The sequence below is a fragment of the Mytilus galloprovincialis genome, chromosome 6 (assembly GCF_965363235.1).
Source record: "Mytilus galloprovincialis chromosome 6, xbMytGall1.hap1.1, whole genome shotgun sequence".
Classification (NCBI taxonomy): Eukaryota; Metazoa; Mollusca; class Bivalvia; order Mytilida; family Mytilidae; genus Mytilus; species Mytilus galloprovincialis.
Window position 1 is genome coordinate 68055934 of NC_134843.1, and position 12594 is coordinate 68068527.

General features: G+C 31.5%; 1 protein-coding gene and 1 long non-coding RNA gene across 3 annotated transcripts in view; one reads left to right on the forward strand and one right to left on the reverse strand.

The window, feature by feature from the left end:
• The window catches only part of LOC143078279 (uncharacterized), a 46874-nt gene extending 41955 nt beyond the window's left edge, over window positions 1-4919 (forward strand). The window contains exons 4-5 of the long non-coding RNA XR_012979151.1: window positions 4113-4327; window positions 4756-4919. This is a non-coding gene — a long non-coding RNA (uncharacterized LOC143078279). The remainder of the gene's footprint in view (window positions 1-4112; window positions 4328-4755) is intronic.
• Window positions 1-12594, reverse strand: part of LOC143080168 (uncharacterized) — a 279716-nt gene that overhangs the window by 70897 nt on the left and 196225 nt on the right. The gene's annotated exons all lie outside the window — the stretch shown is intronic.

Consider the following 12594-nt stretch of genomic DNA (forward strand, 5'->3'; position numbering starts at 1 on the left):
ATATGATTATGCAGTAATACACTAATTTTTTCATTTAAAATTTAGGTCGTCATCGATTGTTTTTTTTTATGTAATGTGCTTGTTAAGATGACATGAGTAAACGTGTGTTAAATGGTTTATGTTTGTTATTTTTTTGGGGGATGACCTCAGGTACCCCTTTAATGAAGAGATAAAAGATACAATCCAATAGTATATAACTATGCTGTAATACACTAATTCCTTCATTTTATATATAAGACATCATAGACGTTGTATTGTTTATGTAATGTACTTGTTAAGGTGACCTTTGTTTACGTTAGTTGAATGGTTTATATTTGTGTTTTTTGGGAAGACCTCAGGTATCCCTTTAATGAAAGAATAAAAGATACAACCAAAGGGTATATAATTATACTGTAATAAACTAATTTCTTCATTTTAGATTGAGGACTTCATGGACATGATGGACATTGCATAATTTATTTCATGTATTTATAATATGAAATGAGTTAATTTGAGTTAAATGAGTTATATTTGTTGTTGTTTTTACCTTAGGTCCCCATATAATGACAGAATAAAAGATGCAATAATATATGCTGTAACACACTTATTTCTCCATTTTTAATGTAGGATTGAAGTTGACCTGAGTTAACTTGAATTAAATGAAGGAATCCATGACCATGATGGACATTGAGTTGTTTATGTAATGTAGTGACATGGGTTATAGTTGTTGGTTATTTTCGGGCGACCTCAGGTACCCATGTAATAAATGAATAGTACATACTATACTAGGTATATGATTATGCTGTATGAACTAATTTCTTCATTCTAAATTAAGGACTTCGTGGACATGATTGACATAATTTATGTGCTAAATGTGTTGAGGTGACATGAGTTAATTGAGATAAGTTTTTTTTGTGGAGTAACCTCAAATACCCCTTGAAAGAATGAAATAAGCTTGTTGTAGCATGCTTATTTACAATAGCATAGTATGTACTATTCTTTAATTACAGAGGTTACCTGAGGTTACCCCTAAAAAAATGCACAGAATACAACCAATTCATCTCAGTTCAACTTAACAAATACAAAACATAAACAATATAAAGTCCTTCATTTAAAATCAATAGATGAGTTTATTAATTATACATCCTAGGATTGAATCTATTATTATTTCATTACAGGGGTACCTGGGATCACCTCAACAAAACCAACATATATAACTCATTTAACTCAAATTAAACTCAGTACATCTTAAAAATTACATAACATAAATATTAAAACGTCCATCAATTCCAACATTTAGAATGATGAAATTAGTTTACCTCAGCATAATTCTATATCCTAGCACTGTATCTATGTTTTTTTTCATTACAAGGATACCTGAGGTCATTTCGAAAAAAAACCTAACCAATTTTACTCAAGTTAACCCAGGTCACCTTAACAAATAAATGACATGAAATATGCAATTTCCATTATGCCCATGAATTCTTACATTTAGAATGAAGATATTTATTTATTGCAGCATAATTATATACCTTCGCATAGTATGTGCTATTCCTTTATTAATAGGATTACCTAAGGTCACCCTAAAAACCATAAAATACGACCAATTCATCTTAACAAAACTCAGATCACCTTAACAAATACATAACATAAACAATACAACGTCCACGAAGTCCTTCATTTAAAATAAAAAAAGTTAGATTATTACAGCATAATTATATACCCAAGAATTCAATTTATTATTCTTTAATTACAGGGGTACATGTACCTGTGGTCACCCTTCCCTAAAACAAATCTACAAATATAACTTATTTAACTCAAGTTATCTCAGGTCTCCTTAAAAAACATGAAAATCTATGCAATGTCCATCATGTTGACAGAGTCCTTCGTTTAGAATGAGAGCATAATTATATTTTCTATTATAGTAACTTCCATTCTGTAATTATAGGGGTACCCCCCCATTTTTTTTAACTCGAGTAAACTCAGGTCACCTTAACAAATACATTATATGAACAACGTAATGTCTATGAAGTCCTACATTTAGAATAAGGCATAGCATAGTATGTCTATTCTTTAATCATTTGTTAATTACAGAGGTTACCTGGGTTATGTTTGTTAAAGAAATAAGTTTCTTACAGCATAATTATATAACCTAGCATTGTATATATCATTTTTTCATTACAGGGGTACCTGAAGTCACCCGAAAAACAACGAACATAATCAATTTAACTCAAATTAACTCAGTTCACAACAACAAATACATTACATAAACAATACAACGTCCATGAAGTTCTACATTTATATTAGAATGAAGAAATGAATTTATTACAGGATAATTATCCAAGCATTGTGTCTATTTTTTCTCCTTTGTATTAAGTCAAATTAAAATTATGTATTAAGATTGATCCAAATGGGGAACTATATTTTCGTGCGAATTAATCGATGACAAATACCCCGAATACCTGAGAGCACCTGATACCTCAGGGCCTACATCAGCGGACCTTTCTCCCACCTGCACATTGGAACGGAAGTGATGTTGCCTAAAAATGGAAGAATGATGTTCACTAAAACCAAAGTTTTTTACGGAAATGCATCGATCTCGAAAGTTCTCTATTGAAAAAATGTTAAATTTTATCAACATTTATATCTACAATATTTATCAATTTTTATTTATTAAGATAACATGATATTGTCTTTTACTTAATTACATTTATAAACCAGAAAAGGCAGTTTTTAAGGTCAAATGCCCTTTTTTTATACCCATGTTCTTCATAAAACCCGGACCGTTTAACGAAAAAAATTCCACAGACAATGCAAAACACTGAATTTCAGGTTAAATATAACGAAAATGTGCGTCTTTTGTGCTGAAAAGATGTATTTACATTGAATCATAGATCAAATTTATTCGTTCAGTGTTTGTTCACCGGTGTTCATATGTCAGTTGATTGAGTTAAACCATTTCAGTTGATATGTTAAAATGTGTCTTTCTATGTTGTGATGTTACGCTATTATTTCAGATAAGGATAATATTGGTACATATTAAAACGTTTAATCCTGCTGCATTTGTTTGTACCTGTCTTAAGTCAGGAATCTGATGTTCAGTAGCTGTCCTTTGTTGATGTGGTTCACAAGTGTTGCTGGTTTCTCATAGGTCGTTGGTTTTCTCGTTTAAATAGTTTTAAACTAGTCATTTTTAGAGCCCTATATAGCTAGCTGGTCGATGTGAGCTAAGGCTCCGAATAGAAGACCGTACTTTGACATATAATGGTTTACTTTTACCAATTGTGACTTGGATGTCTCATTGGCACTCATACCATATCTTCTTGTTTCTATATATTATTCAAATTCAAATAAACTGTCATGGATACCACTTTTAATTCTGAAATAGCAGTTTATTGGCCTGATTATATGTTTTATCACTCGAAAAAACCTATTTACACTCGGAACAAAATGGACCAATTCACTCGAAAACAACGATGTCCGACAGACACTATCCCTGCCGTGCTGTTGATATATTATATATTTTGTACAGATAACAATTGAATTACTTTATAGGAAGAGGGGTGTCTCCAATTATATTGTTTGATACATTTTTTCCAATCAAACATTAAATTCGTCGTCAATGGAACTTGCATTATAATGAGTGGTTTTCCCGTTTGAATTATTTTACACTGGTAATTTTTGGGACCCTTTATAGCTTGCTGTTCGTTGTAAGCCAATGCTCCGTGTTGAAGGCCGCACCTTTACCTATAATGGTTTACCATTATAAATTGTAATTTGGATGGAGAGTTGTCTAATTGGCACTCATACCACATCTTCCTATATCAATAACCTATCTTTCCTGTCAATATTTTTTATAATCGTCATTTGTCAATATTCAAATCATTTGCACAAATATGGAACTTACAAGTATAAGGTTTATAGATATTAATATAATTGTTTGTCAAATAAAAGTTAAATTGTAAAGATATCGCTAAACGAACTCATAATTATTTTTTTAATCGAATGAGGTAATTTTGAACAGCGACGCATATGGAAAGGAAACGCTACATAACGCTATTATAGTAGTAATTGTACTGTTAAGCTTACACATGTATGTTTATTATAATTTTATATTTTACATTAACTTTTAGACATAACCGTGTATGGTGTTATGACACATTCAGACGCATTCTCATCAAACCCGGATGTAACAGAAAAAGAAACAAAATTTAGACGTTTACTGGGTATCCCAGTTACAAGGTTTGCTCGGATTAATAACTATTGTTCTGAAGTGGATCCTACAAACACATACCTTAGAACTGTAATCCCATCGTTGGATGTTCCTGTCCTTCAGCTTATGACACAGGTATATTAACCCAAAATGTTATCTATCGTCATTAAACACTTGATAGAAATTAATTATTTCCTTGGATTGTTTAATACATGTAAATAGTGCGCATGTTTTGTTCTTATGTACAAATAAGAAGATGTAGTATGCTTTCCAACGAGATAACTCTCACAGGAACAAATGATGTTTAAAATAAAAAAATAAATGTCACCAATTCATGAGCAAAACGTATACCGTATAGCAAGCTTAGCATGGCAACGCCCCTGAAATGATAAACATTCAAACGAAAAAACTTATTTATAGTCTAGGTACTGCTAGTCACTACATTCGAAATAATTCTAAAATTAGAAAGTGACCATGTCTTGTTCATTTTCATTTCTATTTACCATAGTGTTTTGTATGTTTAGAATAAAAGCAACTTACGACAATTATTTGAGTTTTTTCAGGTTTTACCAAGGGAGCAAAATGATGATATAGAACCCGAGCGCAATCGTCTAGATATCGTAAGAGGCCATGTGAACAGATATTGGAAGCCTGGATCGGCACTAGTAGTTACTGTAATAATATCAATGTTACTGTGTGGAACATTAGGCATTGTTTTTATTGTATTAGTGTGTGTTATATTGTCACCTTTCTACTTTTGGAAAGGTCAAGATCTTTTTTACTTTTCTGAAAGAATTTAGTTCTCTTGACACACCTGAAATGCAATCAAATTTCAGTTTCTGCTTATACCACTGTTGAAGTGGTCGAATGTCAGTGACAATAAATAATTCTATAACAACTTTCTTATTCATTTGATATTTTCTATCATTTTTTAACTTTTTAAATGTTTGCGTTAAAGATAAATTAAAAACAAATCGGTATCTTAATTCTTACCCCTCCTAACTTTAATTTCTAAAAAAAACCCTTTCGGCAAACTTTGCCAATATCAGGTAAAAATGTAAGGCACTTTTACGAATTAAAGTAGGGATGGTTTAGGGTCGCCATACCCCAACGTTGGACCTCAGTTATAGAAATTCTACAAATTGATTAACTACGGTCTTTTGGTCCAGGCAACCTTATGTCATGACATATCATTGTCACCTTGCCGAATGTACTTCTTTACGAATTAAAGTTGAGCTTGGTAAAGGTCGTCATATCCTAATTTGGACATAAGTTATAGAAATTCTATAACTTTAAGCATCTGGGTCTTTGATTCAGGCAACCTTAGATCATTGCCTATCATATACATGTAATGTGGACAAAAACTTCGACGTAGGGACTTGTTTTACGAAAAAAAGATAGAGGAAGGGGTAAGGGTCACCATATACTAGTTTAGTATGAATTAATAACATTATTTTTTTTAAATTATCATGAAGACGACACACCATTTCTAATCCAATAAACACTGAAAAGAAAAAGGATTAGTTAAAAGGATGTATGAAAAAAGAGATGTTCGGCTTTAATAGTGTTATAAACATATAAAAAACTACTAGTAATCTATTTAGTCTTTGTGAAAATAAATTGCAAATCGACTTTCTACTGGAAATGATTGTCATCAGATTTCAGATGACGTTTCATGTCATTACAAGTCTTCGGTTTTAAGGCATGATCAAGTTGGCATGTTTTCTTATTGTTCGCTTGCTTGAGTCTGGTGTAAGAAAAACTTAATGAAAACCGCACAAGCACAAGTGTATAGAAATATGAAATTTTATATAAAAGTCTAAAGAAAACAACCAACCAGCAAAGTTAGTACATATTGAACATTTATACTACAGTCAGTTGTTTTGACAGATATAAGAATGATTGTTGATATTTAAATCCAATGTAATTATGATTCATTAGAGTAAAGAAGAATAAGATGATGATGATGATGACGACTATTGATTGATTGATTGATGCAAATTTCCTTAGAACTCTGAAGTGATTGATAAAGATAGTTCGTAACCTATAGGTAACTTGTTTATGCATCTTAATGTAATATTACCCTTATAATCAAAATATTCATTTGGTAGATTACACAACACATTATATTGTATTTTAGTAAACATATGTTTCAAAACAGTTAGTTAATGTAGGATATAATCATATAGAAAAAAATAATAGAAATTATTGTAAGTATTCTTTACGGATTTTGCATTTTATACAATGATTGAAATGCTGTTTTCTTGATAATAAAATAATAAAATAAAAAAATACAGAACAATGATTTTTTTGGTAGACGGTGTCCCTCGCCCCACTTCCCTCAGCAATAAACACCACTTACCTCCCCCTTTAATTCTAAACAAAAATCTGTCAAACAAAATTTCCAAGAATATCTATGTTTTTACTCCGCTTTTTAACCCTTCCCACCACTTACTTCGTTCACCCTCTCCATGAATTCTATACCCCCTGATTACATCTTCCCGCCCATCATTCCAATGATCACTTAACGATGTCCTACCCTGATGAATAGACTCAATGCATGGACATAGCAGATATGTAAAAAGAGGAGAAAATTAATTAATAATTTAAGGATTATTTCCCTTAGTACAGTATCAAATACATTTTCAAGATACCATGTCGTTCAAAATTGACAAAACACACTTATTTAAGGTGTGGTATGTTTGCCCCTGTGCATACAACAACAAAATAAAAACCATGTAGTGTGTTGGCATCTCTATAATTGTGACTTGCATTCATATAACAACAGTTATTGCAACAATACTCAATTAGGTAAATTGATGAATCACTATAGTGGCGTAGCAGTTATGTCACTTTTGACGGTAAAAATCTCTGTCAACCCCTTTTAAAACTGACATTTTCGTTTTCGTTTGCAAATGTCAAAAAAAAAAAAATATGTATCTTTATAAAGCTGATTTCTTTTTCTGGTCAAACCACATTATTGGCATCATTTACTACAGTAACTGCTGTTTTTTGACTTTTTAGGTTTAGTCGTGACTGTCTTTATTACTTCGATTATTCATACAAGGTATTTAAAAAAAAAAGAAAAAGAAAAGAAAAGAAAATAAAAAGAAAATAAAGAAATTGTTAATTCTATTTTCAACTAAAATACCTTCATACCTTCCAGTCTCAATTTTCAAAGGAGCAGTACCACTTCTAAATTTGGCATAGACACTCCTATATCTACCAGGTATAATTTTTAATAAATAATTTTCATCACCAAATTCATTTTTGAACAGTCTGTAAGTACGTACATTTTTTGTAGTTTACTACCGGCTCGTTTGACATTAAATCAATATACCATTGCTCTTTAAATCTACTTAAACAGATATTCTCAATATTTTTTATAACATGTTTATCAATAATCAAATTTGTATTACAAAAATGTTCCATATCAAGCTCTTTAAACTTTGTGTGTACTCTGAAATTCCAATTTTTCAGTCTATTATTGCATATATTATTTGCCCATATAAAAACTTTTTAGTTTATTCTATTATCACACATTTTCGTAAATCTACTATAAGTTCTAAAAATACATGTCCATTGTTTTACAATACATGGCATCCAGCCCATATCACCATATAGGGCTAAATTAGGTGTGTACTTTGAAACACCCATAAAAAAACACATTGCCCTATTTTTTACAGCATTTATACAGGAGTATTCTTTACCTCCCCATATCGCAGCACCATATTCAATTACAGACATAACAAGAGTGTCAAAAAGCTTAGTAAAAGTAGAATATTCAAAACCACCATTAGCTTTGCATTTAGCAATTAGTAAACCTAATGATCTGCTGGCTGATTTTGCTACAATTTTCGCCATCTCGTTATAATCCAAAAACTCATTTAATAATAAACCAAGATACATATATTTGGATACAATATCTAACTGGTTTCCGTTCAACATAAATTCAAAATTTGGAGAAGGTTCACGAAGGGTTAAAATTGGCCCTGATTTTTTTTATGTTTTTTAAATTGGGTCAAAATATTCCAAATTTCATATAGAAATACTTGTGATGATACTATTAAGACAAAATTATTTTTTCTGGCACTTTCCTTTACAAATTATCGAGCTATGACCCCTTAAATAAACACAATTTGTAATAAAGGGTCAATTTTGGTACTTTTCCCCATAATTCTAATTGTTTTTGGCATAATTTACTTTGGCCGCCATCTCCGATCCAAAAAGTTTTTATATTAATGAAATCTATATCAAAATTGGAATCTTTTTGTTACAACACATTTTGGATCGTAGGTTGCGGCCAAAGTGTTTCTAAAGTTTTCAGGTCTGAAAAATGCACAAAATCATCATATTTTGACAAAATGTGCAAAATGGGCTTACTTTGGAAAATATTATGTACTCTTATGAAAAGAACTGATATATTTAGCATTTAGACTTTTGAAATAGACCCATTTACGAACCAATTTGAGACCTTTTTGGTGATTTATGATAAAGTTAATATTTTAGGCCATTTTGTGCCATAAGTGAACCTTGTCCTTTGTTTGTGTCACAGAATGTGTTCTAAAATGAACAATGACGCAATCAATTTACGTGAACGTTTTAGAAATGTGGACTTTATTCCGCAATCCACGGATCCTAGGAAAGCTTCTTGTAGGGTAAAAAAAGGAGGAAATACGACTTTGGTAAGTTTTAAATTAATATTTTTTTTTAATTTAGACTTATTCTAAAATTACGATTTAATGGCATTTTCTTATTATCGTTTCCGTTTAATGTATTCCCAATTTTTATTTAATTGGTGACGATTAAGTCTTTGACAAATTGTGTACTTTCAAATCGGTGTATGAAAAAAAAAAAAAAAAACTGAAAGGGTTGTTGAGTTTAGATTAATTACTTTTGAATTTCCTTCCCTCAATGATATGCTTAGAGAAAAAAAAAAGAACCGAGGAAGATGTTATATTACCTAAATTTAAAATGTTAAAGAAACAGAAAATACGTTTCTCTTTCAAAACCTTTTACTCCCCGCAATTTTCTTTTTATCTACTACATGTATATTACTTTTAAAGACACGTCCATCTAAATGAAGTCTGATTGATCTCCAGCTAATCCCCCTGTTTTGAAACAAATTTAGATATGATCCTCATTAAATTCGATCCAAAAATAGTCACTTTATAGGAATAGATATTAAAAAGTCGTTATAAATTCCATTGAGTCTAAAACTAATCCAAATCAGATTTCTTTTATTCGGATATTCTTAGATGCATTTCTTTTTTTTTTTGCAGAAATTACCAAAAATTGTTTTAACTATCTTTCTGACTTTAAAACACTGAGTTAAGATTTACGTTGTACACTAAATATAATAAAACATTTTATGTCCCAGCTTAGATAAAAAAAAAAAGAAGAGGAATGAGAAATCTTGTTTTAATATTTGGAAACTACGATGTTTGTACCAAGTTCAACTTTGTCGTAATTTCAAGGCAGATGGCGGATTCGGGGGTAGGGCGAACAGATCGTTAACCCTTGGATTAGACAAAGTATCGTGTTTTAGCTTAAAATCGTCAATATTGTCTTTAGTCTCGCTACACTCGGTGATATTTTTTTTTAATTTGATAGAATAACGCCCCTTTCGAAATCCAGGACCCTAAAGGTAAAAATAGATTTGAACTGTGCAGTATATCTAAGATAGTTATTGCACACCTTTGCTGTGCATTATCCAGATTATAGCACAGTAAGAACAAAGAGATTTTACGCATGCCATGTGTTAACTCATAAAAATTCTCCATTACATACATTAAATTTGTTTATTCCGTATATCGCCAGATTATCGGAATTCTAATGGGGACTAACTGTGCACCACTTATTGCGGACCTGTTTTTATATTGTTATGAGTTACAATTTATGACAAAAATAAGCAAAGACCCATCGAAACAACATCTGATAAACAAATTTAATAATACTTTTAAATATTTGGATGATATTTTGGCTCTCAATAATGACGACTTCAGTATGTATATTAATGAAATTTATCCTGTTGAACTTACTTTAAATAAAGCTAATACTAACAATGACCACTGCCCTTTTCTCGATCTTGATATCTATATCACTAATGGAAAGCTGAATACTAAAATTTATGATAAAAGGGATGATTTTTCATTTCCTATCGTTAAGTATCCGTTTTTAGATGGTGACGTTCCCTTGTCACCATCTTACGGTGTTTATATATCGCAACTTGTACGATTCGCTCGTGTATGTAACAATGTTTTAGATTTTAACGAGAGAAATTTATGTATTACAGAAAAATTATTACACCAGGGTTTTCGATATCAAAAACTAGTCAAAACATTTACTAAATTTTATCATCGGTATAAAGACATCATTCGTAAATATAGCTCAACATGCAGACTTCTAATACGTTCAGGTATTTCACATCCAATTTTTTATGGAAATATTCTTTATAAAGCACAAAGGTGTCAGTATTCACCTCAGAAACTTACAAAACCTTTGAATAGACTTATTAAGAAGGGATATAATTACGATACTGTTGTCAAGTCATTACAAATTGCATATTTTGGCGTTAATATTGAGTCACTGATAAGGTCTTTGCATCGGAACTAAAACACATTAATTCTAAAAACAGTTGTTGGCATGACACGGGTTATGTTCTCATATATGTTATGATGGTATGATACTTAACCCCTAACGGGAAGGATTGTGCCTGATGTTCATATGATGAAGTCATAATCTTTCAGTCAGTTTAATTGAAGTCTGGAGCTGGCATGTCAGTTAACTGCTAGTAGTCTGTTGTTATTTATGTATTATTGTCATTTTGTTTATTTTCTTTGGTTACATCTTCTGACATCAGACTCGGACTTCTCTTGAACTGAATTTTAATGTGCGTATTGTTATGCGTTTACTTTTCTACATTTGTTAGAGGTATAGGGGGAGGGTTGAGATCTCACAAACATGTTGAACCCCGCCGCATTTTTGCGCCTGTCCCAAGTCAGGAGCCTCTGGCCTTTGTTAGTCTTGTATTATTTTAATTTTAGTTTCTTGTGTACAATTTGGAAATTAGTATGGCGTTCATTATCACTGGACTAGTATATATTTGTTTAGGGGCCAGCTGAAGGACGCCTCCGGGTGCGGGAATTTCTCGCTACATTGAAGACCTGTTGGTGACCCTCTGCTGTTGTTTTTTATTTGGTCGGGTTGTTGTCTCTTTGACACATTCCCCATTTCCATTCTCAATTGTATTATGTAAACTAGTATATAAAACAGATTTAATCAAACGATTAGCATGCAGTAAGTAGAAAGGTCCCCGAAAAATGGCAAGTGTACAACCATTCAAACAGGAAACCAACGGTCGAATCTGTATAAAAAATCAAGAAACGAGAAACACTTATGAACCACATCAACACACGAAACCCACAGAACATCAAGGTCCTGACCTAGGACAGGTGCAAACTAATGCCCTTCTTATGGTTAAAAAACATGTGAAAAGTAGCCAAAATCAGGTTTGATAAGAGACATTTGATGACCCCTACGTTAATAGTATGGGTCCAGAAAAAAAAACCCAAACACCACCTCCCATCGTCTTGTGCAATTTGACCCAAATCTTTTTGGGTTGAATTAGTAAAACGGAGTAAGACCAGAAACCAAGAGAACGTTTTATATAAATTGTAAAAGTTCTGCTTATCTTTTTAGGTTTCTCGAATTTCTTATAAAACTTGATTTGAGTTAATACTTTTCTTAATTTTACTTTTTCACCAATCTTCAGGCTAAAGTTCTTTTACACAAGCCGAACGTGGAGCATGTTTTTTTTTATTGTCGTTTTTGTTCCAGCTTATTGTTTGTTTATGTATCATGATTTTAAATGTCTTGAAAACAAATAATTTGTTTCAAAAGTGAAAAGGAAAATAGTTTCTTCCAAATGAAGATTATTGGAAAAAAATAAAACATCGTGTTTCAAAAAAGAAATTCCTGCTCATGAATGATGAATGGTCTTGATATGTCCAAAATGGTAAATTACCCTCCCAGTAAAATATCATGGTTCAGTGTCTGTTTCAGATAGACTATTCAATGCAGATTCTGATCAAATTTGTTTTTGAAAAAAGACCGACTATATACACGTCGAATGTATGTACTTTTATATATGATATTTCTAGAAACATAAAAAACGATCACTCCAGTAACATTAACTGATCACTCTGTCAGACTAGTAAACATATAAATAGAAACAGTTATGGAAAGCCAAACTAAAAAGAAATATATAGTGAAAAGACATACAAGAGATCTTTTGAATAGCACTGAGACCCCCCCCCCCCCCCCTTTCCCCTGATCTCCCAATCATCTTAATATTGTACGAGATCAAACTTCTTTTCTTCTATGTTTACGGAGGGCTCAAA